Source organism: Ciconia boyciana, chromosome 1 (genome assembly GCF_034638445.1).
Source record: "Ciconia boyciana chromosome 1, ASM3463844v1, whole genome shotgun sequence".
Lineage (NCBI taxonomy): Eukaryota > Metazoa > Chordata > Aves > Ciconiiformes > Ciconiidae > Ciconia > Ciconia boyciana.
In genome coordinates this window covers 217,390,119-217,405,994 of record NC_132934.1, presented here as the reverse complement: position 1 = coordinate 217,405,994, position 15,876 = coordinate 217,390,119, and the positions used below count along the sequence as shown (strand labels likewise).

Here is a 15,876-nt window from a genome sequence, read left to right as displayed (position 1 = left end):
ATCTGTTCATTTAATTCTCCTCCTCTTTGCAAACTTTTATGCGTTGAAAGACAACTTCTCCTTTCTAAAGTGTTATCTCATGGGTCATGTCTCTTAATTTCTAAAGATTCTTGTTGTCTCCTATTCTCCATCTGAATCCACATCGTTCTTGAAGAGTCATGTCTCTTAATTTCTGAAGATTCTTGTTGTCTCCTATTCTCCATCTGAATCCACATCGTTCTTGAAGAGCAGTACCCAAAGCTGTGTGAGTGTTGCCTTCAAAACATTGAGTAGGATGGGACGAATGCTTCACAGATCTCTTCATTCTTTTTCAGTTCATTATGTTCCAATAGATTTGTACTCTTAACAGCCTGAAACAGTGAATTTTGTGATTTTGTGAATTTTGTGATTTTGCAACCAGCAACCCCAAGTTTCTTACGTACAGCAACAAAATAGTCCATTCTGAATCTGTGCAGGTGACTCATTTAATTCATGTTTTATATGCTGTACTTTGAATGTACCTTAGATGCCCCTTTTTCTTAATTGTGTCTCTGATTTGGTCATGTAACTCTAGAAGATGGGGAAAGGTAGGTTGAGAACTTAATCTCAGCTGTGTGCTATCTGCGTGTGAGTCTATTCTCTATCCAGGCCACCTAATTAAAATATTGAATAGAACTGGGGTAAAGCCTAGACCCAGGTGGAGCCCCGCTTCACTAGCACTTCCATTTTCAGCAGTGAACCATTGTTTAACTAAACCCAAAGAGTACTTGCTCTGTATTCATTCATACTTCATCAATATCCCATTTCCCCAGCATGCTTCTGAGCATATTAGACCATAAAGTGCCAAGAGATTTATTTAAATTACGACAGAATTATGACATTTCAGTTTCTAACCTGTCTGTAAGGCTTGAAATTAGATTGGTCTGACAGTTTTAGTCTTGAAAAATCTGGTCTTTTTTATGCTTAGTTTCTAGTTATTTGGTTTGTTTTTCTCTTTCCAGTTCCCTCTCCCACCACTTTTCCCCCCATTGCCTACGCCAAGTTGAAGTAAAGTTTCTGGATCTTTTTGTATTGTTTGTTTTTTGAGCTTGGAGTGCATTTACCATTTTCCAGCCTTCTGGTATCTTCCCTGTGCTTAGTGTATTTTGGAAGATAACCTCCAATGGCTCTGAAATTACTTAGAGGCTAAAATATCTTAAGATGAAGTTAATCAAGTCCTGCTAATCTTGGAAATTCACTTAACCAAGCTGTTAATATAACTTAGACTGTGGCTCTTTGTTGCTGGTATTAATAATGGCAACCAGCTCTTCACACTTCACTTTCATAGGGAAGACTAGTGAGAAAAAGGGATTAAATACTCTTTCCTTCAAATGCTTTGATAGCTTTCTCTCTCCATTACTATCAAATCAGTGCTTTCCTTTATCTCTACTTATGTAAATACATTAGTTCATTCTGTAGCTTGTGAGTTGTGATGCTGCTTGCTTTGCTTTTCAGCCTTTCATGTTTTTGTTCCTATTCTGGAGTTCGCCGTTCAGTTATGTGATGCAAGTTCTCTGTGCTTCTTTCTTGATTGAAATTATGAACTCTTCATTGAGTCCAAGCTGGTAGCCTTTCTATTATTTCCTGTAGTCAAGGTTAGTTGGCACTTGTGCCTGTAGTATCTTTCTTTATAGTAACTGTCACCACTTCACTTATTTTCCTGTTTTTCTCTTTGACTTGTGTTTGAGATGTTACCACTGTTAGACCTACTGAAATCTCTCATGCTGATTTTGTTCTTGTCTTATTTCTAAAGGACTGTGAACGGTTGAACACATGGTCACTCACCCATGTTGCCTTCCAAGTCCTTGCAGTTGGTTTCTGAAATCACTGGCATGTGTTTAAACTCATAAAACTAAATGAAGACTTTAAGATGTATTTGTATAAAAGTTTCCAAATTTACATGAGGTCACTGGTGCTGGTACAAGCTGGAGTAGTCAGTGGCCAAACTTTGAAGTGGTTTGTGCAACACCAGTGGTTCACATGTTAATGCTTGAGATTGTATGCTGTTGAATATAAAAACCTAATAAAAGTAAATCGGTATTTTTGGGGGGCTTCTACTACTTATTTAATCAGGAAAGTGTTACTGAAGTCCATATAAACTATTGTAGTCACCTTTGTTTTGATATCCTTGGTCAAATATTGCAGCTTTTTATAGTTCTGCCAGGGGGAAATTCCATCGTGAAAGCAGTATGAAAGCAGAACAGGTAGATAACATGTAGAAAAACATCATGAAATGTCTGTACTCAGGGACTGACTTGATCTAGAAACCTGAGATTGTTTGAATCTTTTGTGTGTTGCATTGGAGGCTGGAACTGTTGAATTTAAGTAGCTTTTAGAAGATCTTAAGGCTTCTTTGAGAGAAGCTTCCAGATATGCTTAGTTCATGTAAATGTGTGAAAATAATGAAGTTTGGATGGAGAGTGAGCAGCTGCCTCCTGTCTTTAGACCATCACAACCTGTGAGGGAATACTTTTAAGGCCTAAAGGTGTTGGTCTTAATTCAAGGAACCAGTCCTGCAAATTATTCCGTCATGAATAAATGCGGATCGATTACTTAATTCCCTCTGGCTGCTGTGTGAAGATTGGAGGTGTCTAGCAGGAACAGTGCTGACTCTACTGGAGCGTTAAGAGAAGAGCTTGGGTCTCCATCACCTTACTTGAATCATTCATGCAAGTCTTGATCACTGTGGGTGAGAAACAAAGAGCCCAGAAAAACTTGTATCAACTTAAATACTTGAAAGGATTTGTATAAGCTTCCCTGGTTTCACAGATTTATTTGTTTTTTTTCCTTTCACAATTACTTGGAGTTCTGGCGGCAAGGAGAAACGTGAGTGGGGAAGAAGTGAGACTGGGTTGATATTAAGTAAAATTACTGAAATAAAAACTCTTCTAGAGATAAAGTGGTACTGTTTTGTAAAACAGCAGGATAATAACAATGAAAACCACATCTTGCACTCGGGAGAATTCATCTGGAATTAGAAGCAGCTCAGTGCTAGCTTGGTAGAGCATTTATTTGGAGAAACTTGCTTTGCTGTTACATTCCGAAGTCAAAACAATGTGTGTTAATTCCGAGAGTTCATAATAACTTCCATCTGTATGTGAGCACAAATTGTTTCAATCCCCATATTTTCTATTTGTAAAATCGAATCCCTCACAAAGTTCAGAGTAGCTTTTTATGTTGGATATTAGGTAAGACCATAAATTTCCAGTTAAGATTTCAGCTCTTTGACTCTAACGAACATACAAATGTGTTATTTTTTTCAAAGGGAAATTAGTGACTTATATCTAATAATATGAACAAAAAAAAATATCAGTCATTCCACAGCATTGTCAAAGGTGAAGCACAATACAGTTGCTAAAACCGGGAGTGCATTGCTCAGCTCTCAAAAGCATTAGGCACTGGGAGATATTCAGTAGGTAGCTGGCCCCACAAACTCTTCAGCTGCTAAGTTATGGATGTGTGTGGAGTATCTGAGGAAGATTAGGCTTTAGTAGGAAAGCGAAAGGAACTCTTGCATTGGTTTTCACAGTAGAGGTGTTGAGATTACACTGTGAAAACCTCCTGTTATAGTGGATGAATATTAGGAACTCACTGAAGCTTTATGAGGGTTTTTGTGGGTGATAAGCAAACACATAGCACAGGCAGGCTATCATCTCTCAGAGTTCTCATCGCTCTGAACATAATGCATGTGGCACACGGCTCAGCTACGGCGTAGACATGGACCTTGCTAAGCTGAGCTCTCACAAGTCCTTGAGCAGTGGTGTCTTGGCCCTCCAGGTTTTTTCCTCTCAGTTCTTTAAAAATTTTTTTTTTTAACCTTAGAGTGTGGGGGGGTGAGAGTGCAGTGGCTTTGAGTTTCAAATCTCAGGCCTGTAGAAAGAAGCAAGCTTTATTGCTGCTGGTTTTGCTGTCTCCTTCCTTCATTCCCAGAGCCTTGATTGCTTGGGCTTGACTTCAGTGTAGGTTCTTCATTACACATGAAGAGATGATCTTATTTTAGTGACCATCCTTCTTGAGGCAAGTCTCACTCACTAAAGCGCGCACAGTGTCACTGCTGGAGAATACCTGGCCCAAACTTGTAGACAAGATGATATTACATGGTTTCTTTCCTGTATTTCGTTATTTCTAACCCATATGTATATGATGTGCAGCCATTGAAGAGAGCATGACCATCTTGTTCATGAAACTTCTAATTCCTTTAGGTATTCAAGAGGTTGTCTCTTGCATGACACTTGACAGTCACCATTCTTCGTCCAATTGCAAGATTGCTTGGAGAGGAAATAATTGCTTTATAGCTGTAGAGCTAGTTTCTTCTGGTTGTGGTCAGAAGGGGATTTACTGGAGCTATTTTCTTGCATGGGACAATCAACTTATTTGCAACTCTAAGTATCATTTGATGATTTGGTATTTCGGTCAGCCACCGAAGAGGGTGGAAGTTAATTTGTCTCTTGATCTTCTGATTTCTTATTCTGAGTCTCAGCCCAGCTTCTCTATAGAACCACACGCTAGAACTATGATCACTGCAAGACCCTGTTGAGTCTTGTTGCTGCTGTGACCTTTGTCACTACCTCCATCTGGCTTTCGTGGACGTGGCCTCAGAAATGGTGGTGTTCTGTCCTTGCCTAAACTACTGGCTCTTGCAAGGAGACTCGCAAAACTGGGTATCAAATGAATTTGGACCATTCTACAACTCTCCGATTCCCGCGGGCCAAGCTAAGGAGTGAATGTGTCTAGTCTTACCCCAGTCCATCACTAGCATTTGTCAGGGAGGCTCTGCAGTTGGTGGCAGTCAGAGCATACCTTCCCAGGCATCACTTCCAGGTTTTGTGAAATCTTTTTGATTTGTTACACTGTGTGAGTTAAGGTTTTTTTTTCTGTTCGTTTTGAATGCGTGCTCACGATCGCCTCACAAGGCAAGGCTTCACTTCTGATCGAACCTTGATTTGTTTTGTCAGACAACTGTTGAGTGATGTTAGTCTGATATTCCAATTCACACTGGCATGATTTGCCCTGGCCAAAGAATAGTTCTGCTTTCATCTGACAGTCATTAGCAACAGATGAACTTTGCTATTTGACATGAAAAAATCACTCAGTCTTTCATCAGTTCCCCCAAGGATGTTTGTTTTCATATCAATGCAATACAGATCCAGGTAAGTAACTTGTGTCTAGCTCTCCTTTCGTGTGTCCAGAGTCTCTGTGTCCACATGGTGGCAGGCAACATTTATGTGCTTTATGTAACCTGCTAGAGATGTTGATCAGCCAATGCTGCTCTCGTGGGAATGGAGCTTTTTGTTTCAATTGCTTGTCTAATGCACGAGGTAAGTAACGTTCACAGAAGCACAGAAGAAAAGCAAAATACTTCTTGATGTATTTTAGTTGCAGTCAAACTGATATCTTTTTAATAGCTGCATGGAATAAAAGTTGAATGGTTATGTACTAGTGCCATATGTAAAAAACTCGAACAGAAATTCAGCTCTTAAACGTGAAATGAGGCAAGGTGTCCAGTTTCTGGCTCTATTAGACTATCTAACATGTGAGAAAATCAACTTTATAATAGAAACTATTAAACTTTTCCATGGGAAGTTGAACGGCAGAAATGCTAGGACTAGAAATTTGTTTTGGCAATAAACACTATTGAGCAGAAGTATCTTTAAGAGTTCTGTGGGTATCGGTGTAGATGCAGTGGTTATGACCCTTTGAGTGTAGGATACTGTGACTTGCACACTACATCTTTTATGAGGCCCCTAAACTAAGATCATAAAATGTACAGTTCAGAAAGAATGCACTGTCTGAATTTGTGGCCAATTTAACTGCATAGGGAAAAGTGTTCTTGAAAGAGCACAGGTTGAAGCCAGAGTCAAGTCCTCATCTTGTAAAGTGCCAAGCATTCATTTTAATGTTAAGAGGAAGGGACTGCACCTGAAAAACCACAAAGTACCTTCTCCAGCTGCGTAGAGCCAAAAGCTTTTAGGAGAAGTTTCATTCCTGAATGTCTCCTAGGGTAGCAATGGGCTGATACCTAGCCAGATCATTTAGAATTGGGGAATTTACATATGTTTTTTGCACACTTATTGGAAGGCTTTCTTTTTTTTCCTTTCCTATTGCGCATGCCAAGATAAAATAGGTTGAAATGAGACTGGATTAGCTGTAACAACAGTCACCCTTTCATTCAGATGAAAGCCTGCCTATCCTTGCCTGTAGGCAATCTGTACTGATCAGCAAAGGCCAAAGTTAACTTGCTCTGTGGAGGAGCAGATCTTGGCTCTCCAACCTGTGCTGATCACCGCACCTGCAGCTTGAGCCCAGGCAGTGCTGGAGGCTGTGCTTCTTGCTCTGGTTGCAGAGAGTTTGGAGCAGATGAGGTGGGGTGAACAACGTGGTTGGGTGGAATGGGAGAGGTGGCATCACCAGCTGTGCCTAGAGTCACTTCTCCAGAATAATTTTGGGGACCACCCCCTGCAAGCATGCTCTGTGTGTTAGATCACTTGTGTACTATGTAGCTGTCGTCGTCTCTGCGTTAACTCTTCAGCCCACTAAGTTTTTTTTTAAAAATGAGTATGTGTTTAAAAGAGAATCAAAATTTAGTAATCAAAAGGAAAATGGATTCCTGATATAGTTAAGCTGACATAAACACATGTGATTTGCTAAGTTAAACTGCTTCATAGTATATATAAGCACTGCATTTTGAAATTGAAAGGGATAGGAAAGTGGGAAATCTGTTATCAAGCATGGCACAATGTGTTAGTGTAGGAAAAAGATGTAGTGTATAATTTTTCCTAACGAGTAGGGTGTGTGCTCGGGAGACAAAGCTTGACTTTCAGATGTGAAGTGTTAACACCTGTGGAATTTATGGACCTCACTTGTGAGCCTGTCTCTTCCTTCAGGAGCCTTCTCACTTTCTGCCATGTTGCCATCTCTTAATGGGGAAAAAAATCATGCTAAAATGCATATCGTTTCCTGAAACCTTGCTTGCTTTAATGCATAAAAATTACTCTTATCTGTCATTAGCAAGCGACAAGCTGTGACTTTTTTTTTTCTGAGCTTCTGTTATTTGCACTTCTCCATCCACCCACATCCTTTGTTCTTCTGTTGTATAGTTTAATATGTATGTTTTGTGCTCTGTGAGGCAGGGTTTGTCTCATACTTCTATGCATAGGATTTAGCACATCAGGGCACAAATCCTGTTTTGAAAGTTTAGGGTATGACAGCTGCTTAATCATCCATAAATGCCTTTCAGGCTTATTGTATACTGTGGGTGAAGTTTAGAGCAAGTTGTTCTTTAACAAAAGGAATAAAAGTGTCTGATATGTATTGGCTCATTTACTCTTTGATCAGTCCAGAATGCTTGGAAATCCAGAGTTTGAAAGTGTTTTGTTTTTCAAGAGACTTGAAATACTGAAGGGGATATTGTGTCTTTCTTTGTTGGCCTTGTGCATAATTCATGTGACTCTTTTGCAAGCTGATATTGTGTAAATAGAAAAAAACCCCAAGCTCTGGTTCAATGTAGCACATATAGGTTGCTAGTTGCTTTCAGGAAGGCCATTGCTGAACAGACCTTCATTTAATGCTCCCTGCCCTCAGCTTTTAAGTTTGAAATATGCTTCATCATATGGGAAATGATTTCTAGTATCGGGCTGTCTTAGTGCTATTTGATGTTCTCTGAATGACGGTGTTATCCTGATAGGAAACAAGTCTTGCATAGGTTGAACTATTGATTCTGTACTCCTTGAATGAGAGATCTTCACATTTGATTCAAAGTTTAGTCTTTTTTAGAAGTCAATCTCCTTTTGCCCACGAAAAGTAGCATAATGGATACCTGGGAAGCAGTTCAGTTTAGGTGAAACATGGGGCTAGGACCTGAGAATCCCTAAATTCTTCCTGCTTTTAGGCTCTGTGGCACAGGCTGAATCACTTGCTCTGAGTAATGCTTTCTCGAAGCAAGAGCCTTTTCACTTGAAGGAGCAGGTTTCACAAACCTGGATGAATGCTTTAGAAAAACTACCCAAAGCTCAATTTTACCCATTTTAAAACAAGAGCTTTCCCAATATAGCATAAAAGAACAAATAGCTGAAAGACTTTGTGTTTGCAGTACTTAGAGTGCATTGTTCGTGAACACTGAAACAATTCTGCAAGTTCCTTTCCTGCAACATCTTAAGGTACAAGGTAAAGCCAACCTGATGCCAAATGGGAAAACTGCCTGGTTTTGGAGGGGATTTATCAAAATATGAAGGTCATGAATAAATGTAGGACGAGTGAGTAGGAGTATATGCAAATTTCCCGAAACTTATTTGGAAACTTTATTATATTGCTCTGAACTGTCATTGAGCGAACACAGAATCATAGAATGGTTTGGGTTGGAAGGGGCCTTTAAAGGTCATCTAGTGAAGCCCCCCTGCCATGGGCAGGGACATCTTCAACCAGATCAGGTTGCTCTGAGCCCTGTCCAACCTGACCTTGAATGTTTCCGGGGATGGGGCATCTACCACCTCGCTGGGCAACCTGGGCCAGTGTTTCACCACCCTCAGCATAAAACATTCCTTCCTTAGATCTAGTCTGAAACCTCACCACTAGGAGAGAGAAGTTCACAGGCTTGGGTGTGGATGTTCATCTGCCACCCGAGCTGATGGGATAGCCCTGGTGCAGCCATGCAGCCTTTCAGCCTGGCTGCTGAGTTTGGGCTCTGTGCTATATTCACTCTGATTTCCAGCCAGGAGAAGGTGGGTGAGTTCACGGTACCTACCTGTGCACTCCTGAGACTATTGCCCTTTTGGTGTTTGTAGGTAAAAAGCAAGCTTCAGATGTTCTCGTGCAGTGCAAAATCATGCTTGGGGAGCTAAATGCATGAAGAAAATGTCATGTTTAAGATGTAGGTACAAAACGTTACTTGTCTTTTTCCTTCTGGCTTTTGCACATCTGACCTTTTGTTCTGTGCCTGCTGTAATGATTTTTAATACAAAAGCTCAGGATGAATGAGGTCATAGGGAATAAGTGTGCCCATGTCTTATAATCCAATAAACATCACTTTGTGATACCGAGCCATTTTAAGAAGCTCTGACCTGAACCTGGAAAGGTTATGCTGTATAGTTTCATCTCATCAAGCTATAATGCAGCAAGACTACAGCCGAGCAGTAAACGTGGTTTTAGTTATTTGAGTGCTTCATTGGGGAAGGGGGGAAGCTTTTCTGAGGCCAGCAATTGCTCTATCTTCTAAATTGCTTTTTTTAATGTTCTTTCTGTAAAATGGTCATGGTATATGAGAGGCACCTTTATGGGCAAGGGGGCCCATATATGTTACTTTTATAACGAGCCCACTAACCACCAAATTTTACAGGAATAGTTTACTTATGTAAGTGGCTGTTTCCCCCAGCCTGTCTTCGATGATGGTTTCCCATATCCTTACTGGGACACCAGACTCGAACCGTGAAGGCTAATGTTTGAGACCTCTCTGGAGGGGTATTGTGTTTGCTCTCAGGAAGGGCTTCACGAATACGAGCGAGAGGGTCCTGGAGGAAACACGGCTTTTGGCTCATCTGAATGTTTAGTTCTACAGTGTGTTCTGCATGTACTCAAACACATACTCCTATTTCCTTATTTTCTTGTGGTCTATCTCCAATAAACACTATTGCTGTGAAACCAAAATCCAGTATTAAATATTGCCTATTATCACATTTCAGTTTTAAAAATTAGAAGAAAACTACTTCATAAATGTTTGGCAGAATATTACAAGTTGCTGAGCATTAGTGTCCAGGCTGCTGCTGTGTTTGAATAATGATCAGACTTTGTATTTTAGTGGATGTGAGACGAAGAAGCAGCTTAATATAATTCTAAGGCAAATCAAAGAAGGTAGAACGGAATTTGATCGGTTGTCAGATGAGAATGTAGTTTCCCTGCTCACTGCTGAATCGATCCTGTACTTAGATTTCATGCATGAATTTCCCCTGCCTTTCAGATGGAAGTGAATTAAAATTCTCCAGCCTGAGAGGAGAGGAGAGGAAAGGAGACAGGCTGTTCTTGGGGTAGGAAGAACCAGTGAGTGAGAAAAAGTTACCATATGAATTTGATGCAGTTTGTAAGAACGGAATCAGTTAGAGCTCCATGCTAACCTAATGTGTGTAGACACTTAACCATAATGTAGAGATCAGAGTTTCCTAACTGTAGCATTGACTGTCTTGGACCAATGGCTTTGCAGCACTTTTGTTAGTTATCACTGTTACAGAGCAAAGTAAAAGAGGAGAGTATCTTACTGATAGCAGCCTCTACCTGGTAAATGGGGGGGAAATCAAGCTAGTTCAGACTAAGCATGTTTTAAAAATAACAGCGTAATTGTAAGCAGCCTTTGAAGGGACAGCATAAAATGGCATTGTTATCTCCTGTTACTGTTGATTGCTGTTTGTATTGTTATTTACAATTGTTATTTGTTATAATAACAAATTGCTTATTTGTTATTGCTAAATCAAAGTTGTGATGGGAGTCGTTTAAGATGGCTTTATTGAAGGCTTTTTTGAGTATGCTGGGTCAGCTTGAGGAAATTTAGAGTGTGTGCACAATGGATTAATGAAGGACATGGGTCTTCAAGGATGTTGATGTAACTTGTTTTTCTTGTTGGTTTAGTACTCTTAGAAGAATTGCAAAGTAAACATCTGCTTTTCAGGGTGGACCTCTGAACAGCATTGAAATCCACTTGGGAGAAGGAGGCAGGCGTGCAGGCGTTGGCATATCAAGAAACAAGTCAGCATTTCCATAAAAAGAGCTGTGTATTTGAGCACTTCCTCTTGTTTGGATGAGGGCTGTCACTACTGTGGCAGTCCTCTATTTGCTCCTTCTGAAAGCAAGATTGAGGACTTGAAGACTTGTTGTAATCGCAGTGCTTGCTATGTTGCTTTTTTTTCCTCTTCTACTTCCCCAAGAAGCTTTTTAAGGAAAAAAAAAAAAAAAAAAAGAGAGCGCTTTGGTTATATTTACTTCCGAACTGTGATAGATGTATACTGACAGTCTTTTAAATATGAAAAACGAAAATTAATTTTAAATGTTTAGTTTTGAGATATGCCATCTAAAGAGCTAATTGATACCACAATGAGCTTCGCTAATGTTGCAGCTTAAGGGTTTTTCAGTACACCCACATAGCTGTTCAGAGCTAGAACAACTAGCTAGATTTAATAAAACAAAGGCAAGCAACACGGTAAGAGTGCAAATAATCTAAAATTTTATAATTTCCCCCAAAAGGTATACACACACACAACTGTTTATATAGCAGCAGGCATTATTTCACTGATCCCCCAAGGTTGTTTATATGGCAACAGGCATTATAACAACACTTTTGTTTTCATTATTGCAGTGCTTAGTCATCTGAATCCCAGCCAGTGCTCCTTCATACTCTGAAAAGTCATCCAGGATCTTGTAAAACAATTAACTATGTCATTTTATTAAAACTTGCATTTTATATTTCTGTCCCACTATTTGACATCCTCTGAAAACCTTATGTAAATGCTTGGCTTCTAACCAATACTGCAAACTTGATTGAAAGTACACTTTTGCTTCTATTTCTGTTTGTGGGTTTTCACATTTGTGGAGCAGATGTCCTTTTAAATTCTTGATGCTATCAAGAAAACCTCCTCATTTAACTGACAATAATTCAAAATTGCTCTTGACTGCCTTAACAGTACATGAGCTTGCATAGTGTAGTAGTGGGCTGGGTCTACCTCTTGTATAGGTACAGACGGTGCTACAACATCAAGGACCAGTTGCCTGTAGTAGAGACTAAGGGAAGTGTAAAAATGCTGGAGGTTTCAGTGTAGACTCAAGTATTATGCATAACATATACTGAAGTGGCTGGTATTTTGAACTTTATTAGCATAGTCTGAGCTGTAAGAATGCTTCCACATGTCTTAGAACAAGATGGATATGGCTGGGGAAACAATATGGTAAATGATGAACAGATGAGTTCAGAATTGGAGTCATTCTGCACTCCCAAAAAAGGATATTCCAGTCAAGGTACTCTGTGGTTTCTGGCTGGAAGTAAATATGTATGCTTGTATACCATTAGTCATTAAATACTGTTACAGGAATTAGTATAGGAAATGGGCTATTCTTCTTTGCACGTAAACACAGGATATCATTATTTTTCTTAAGAGGCAGCCCCTTAGTGGCAAAAGCCCTAATTTTGATCTTGGTTACAATCTGATATTATCCAGAAATAGAAAGATAGCTAAATGGTTTCTTCTTAAACCGACTTATCTGAAAAACTTTAACAGTTCTAGTACTTCTTATCTTATGGACTTTATAGGAGATTAAGTGAACCTTTGCAGGTTTGTATTTTAATTAGTTAACAAATGAGGTAGCTGCACTTGTCATGAGTTGATGAATGAATGTTTTATTGTGGAACTGTTACCTTTAGGAAGTTGGTAAGCTTTTATGTTGTCTGACATGATTTTAATTAAGTATAGCAGTCTAGCTGACAAAATAAATTACTTGGAAGATGCTTGGATGACAGGAGTGGTTTAGAGATGCTTGGGATGGAGCTGATTCACTGCTGAGGACAGGCAACTTCCTTCCAGTAGAAGTTCAAACCGTTGCACAGGAGGAAATGCAGGTAGAAACTGGAGCAACTGAGTATTATTTCTTTTTTCCTCTTCCTAAAGAGTCTAAACCAAGTATGCCCGGCTTGATATGAGTTAACTATAATTTGTTTGTCATGCCTCACCTACAGCTAGTACTGTGGTTGTGTTAGCTGGAACAATTTTCTTAGTCTTTGATGGAAATTAAGTGTTTAAACATTTTATTGGAAAGCTAACACAGGTTTTAAGAATAAAACTACCTTTCACTCTGGGAACCATTGTTTTAAATGCAGCTTATTTCAACATTTATGGTTTTCTGTGATGTTGGAATAAATAGCAAGTATAATATAAAATACCCCCTAGTATGATAGGCTGGTCTTCTATAGAGGTAGAGTTGACCTTAATAAAAATTTAATCTCCTCTTTTTTCAGATTGTTCTGTACAGGTGTTTCCTGAAATTGTCTTAGGACAAACAAAAACCTCAGATTTTACAAAAGCAGTCTAGGCAGTTACCTCCTGACAGTTATAGATACTGTCTATCCTCTTTTCAAAGTCTTTTCATAGTGCTGAAATTCTTAAGTTTATCACACTGGATTTGTAGTGTCAGAGGTTTGGCATACAAGTTTTCTGAGAAAGGAATCAAATTGGATGAACGTAGATTTGTTTGCTAAAATCCTGTAGAAACATGAATATGGTTGTTTTTTTTTTCCAGTTACAGTTTACTAGCCACTTCTTTACATCTCTAGTTAAATAACTTGGAATGATGTCAGTTAACACAGAAGCCAAAGCAACAAAGTACAATAAAACGTTGACACTTTCTCTTTTTGACATGAGTAAAAGGAATAAATCTGTGTAATTGAAAGAAATTGCAAAGTGAGATTTTTTTTTTTCCCCCTTAAATATCAGTACCCTTAAGGTATTCTGTCTTGAACTGTTTATAAAATATGATGCATCTCATCTGCTACACTTGTTTCTGTGGAGTAAGTGTTGCTGGTAACTGGCATGAGAGCAGACTCAGACTCCTGTCTGAAGTGTCTGATGTCTTTAGCTTATCTGTTTTCCAGTTCATGTTTACTACGTGTTTTTGTTCAATCAAGTAATATTTCACACAGCACTTGGGAAAACAAAGCTGTATATAGGAGCTAAATATTTGTAAGGAAATGGCAATTAATATTTTATTACTTGAACATCGTTAATGATTTACTCACAATCCCATGGAGAATACAGGGTCATAAATGTGAACACAAATCTTGGACACTTGTTCACTCAGGTTCAAGCAGGAACATTTTCTTTGGATAGCCAGGTCTGTAATATCCTGAAGGAACAATCTAATCTTTAAATAAAATGCTGCTTTTGCAAACGATACTTGGTTCCTTTGGAAACTTAGTGTGGGGTGGGTGGAGATGGGTGATGTTTAATAGCAACAATTGGAATGTGAACTCATTTTCTTAGGAGAATCAAGACAGCACACAGTCACCTCTTTCCGCTTTTGTTTTCCTACCCAGATGTCATGTTTCACTGCTCTCCTTCTTGCCTCTTTTCTCTTTACATCTTCCATAATGCTAAGCTCTATCTTTAAGTTCCTTTTAATTCGCGTGGGCAAAGCAGCTGTCCTCTCCCTACACTTTTCTCTTTTTAAAATTGATGTTGATGTTAAAGGGTACTTGTATGAATCCTGTTGTAACAGGTCACAGGTGATGGTTATTACTGTTGTTCAGTGTCTTGCTATTTATTGGATGAGGTGGAGTAACTATCCCTGTACATGTGGTGCTGGCTGTTAAAAAATATTAAACTTAAGGAAAGGTGTATGAGAAATGCTTTATGGTTTGGGGAAAAAAAGAGTCCTTACTAATGATGCAGCATTGTCAGAGGGTAAGAGCAGAAGGAAGAAGAGTTCTGCTCTCTTAAGTGAAAGAGAAATCTCACTTTTTCTCCCTCCATGCTCCCGTTTGCTGTGTGCTGTACGTGGAGTGCATTCTCTCATTCAGTAGATGTAGAGAGATTTCTCTTTTGCGGTATGTCAGACTACTGCAGACCACTGTGAAGTAGGAGTTAACCTTGTTGCATTAATGAGGAGCTAATTTTGGAACCAGGCTAAAACCTGGCAAGTAACTCATGGCTCTGATGCTTCGACTGGTATTTTTTTTTTTCCCCTGTCACTAGAAGGCAGATGAGTTTTTCAACAGCTTTTGGGTTTACTTGTAGGTTTGTTTTGTAAGTACATTGTTGTCAGCTTGTATTGATACAGACACATAAGGCAATAGTGCTTTGTTTTTAAGCTATTACAAAGCCAAAATAGAATGCAGTTTATAAAGTTAAATCATATTTTTTTCTAGAGGTTTCACAAAACTTACGTCCTAACTTTACTTACTTTGCATCTCTACTATTTGCAATATGAAAATGTGTTTTAGCCGAAACAGTGGTTTTGCTCATATTTTCATACAAGAGTGTCTCACATGCATTCCTCTGATCTTTGCTGTTGGAAATAGAGCAATCCCTTAATCCAATTCTTTTCATGCTCTGAAACCTTAGAATTTAAGGATGACTATAAAAAGGGATATTCTATGAAAATTTGCTTGTAGTAGAAGGAACAAATGTAATGTTTTTTATTTTTTTCCTCTTTTTTTTTTTTAAATTTCTTTTGCCCCAGGCTAGTTCTTTGGTTAACCAAATCCACTGTAATCCCATCAGGAGAATGTGGTGATCGTTTAGTAATTTATATTGTATGGTTGTCTTAATCCAGGTTCTGTCATTGTAGCAGAAAATATGAATCCAAGCCCACCATATGACTTGACTGTGTCCATATGGAAATAATAAACTGTGTAATAAATGGCCTCCTGTTGTACAATGCAGTACTGAGGATGATTTTCTTCCAAAGCGATTTTTCTTTCTAAAACTCAGACAAGCATAGAAATCATTCCCAATTTCAGGAGTCTTTTTCTGTGAAAACTGATTGGCCCATTGTTTGGGAGAAGTCAGAAATCTTTCTAACTTAGAGGATGCTTGCCTACACCTTGCTTTCATGAATTATGGAAACAGGTGTGTAATTCTAAAAAATGAATTTAACTTTGAGTGGGATTGTCCCACGTTTCAGCAAGTGGTTCTATTGGTATCAAATTTGTGCAGTTACTGTACGTGTGTATTGGAGGCCAGCTGTGACTTCTAGAGGGTGTTAACATCCGCTGAGAACTGCATATCACGTTTATACTGCTTCATTCCGACAGTCTTAAAGATATCGGAATTTAGGGATTTTTTTTTATATATTTTAACCACACAAGGGATAAATTTCCTTGTAAAGTTTCCC

At 38.9% G+C, this 15,876-nt stretch overlaps 1 protein-coding gene across 1 annotated transcript in view; it reads left to right on the top strand.

The window, feature by feature from the left end:
- Nucleotides 1–15,876, top strand: part of UVRAG (UV radiation resistance associated) — a 97,445-nt gene that overhangs the window by 65,434 nt on the left and 16,135 nt on the right. The window lies entirely within an intron of this gene.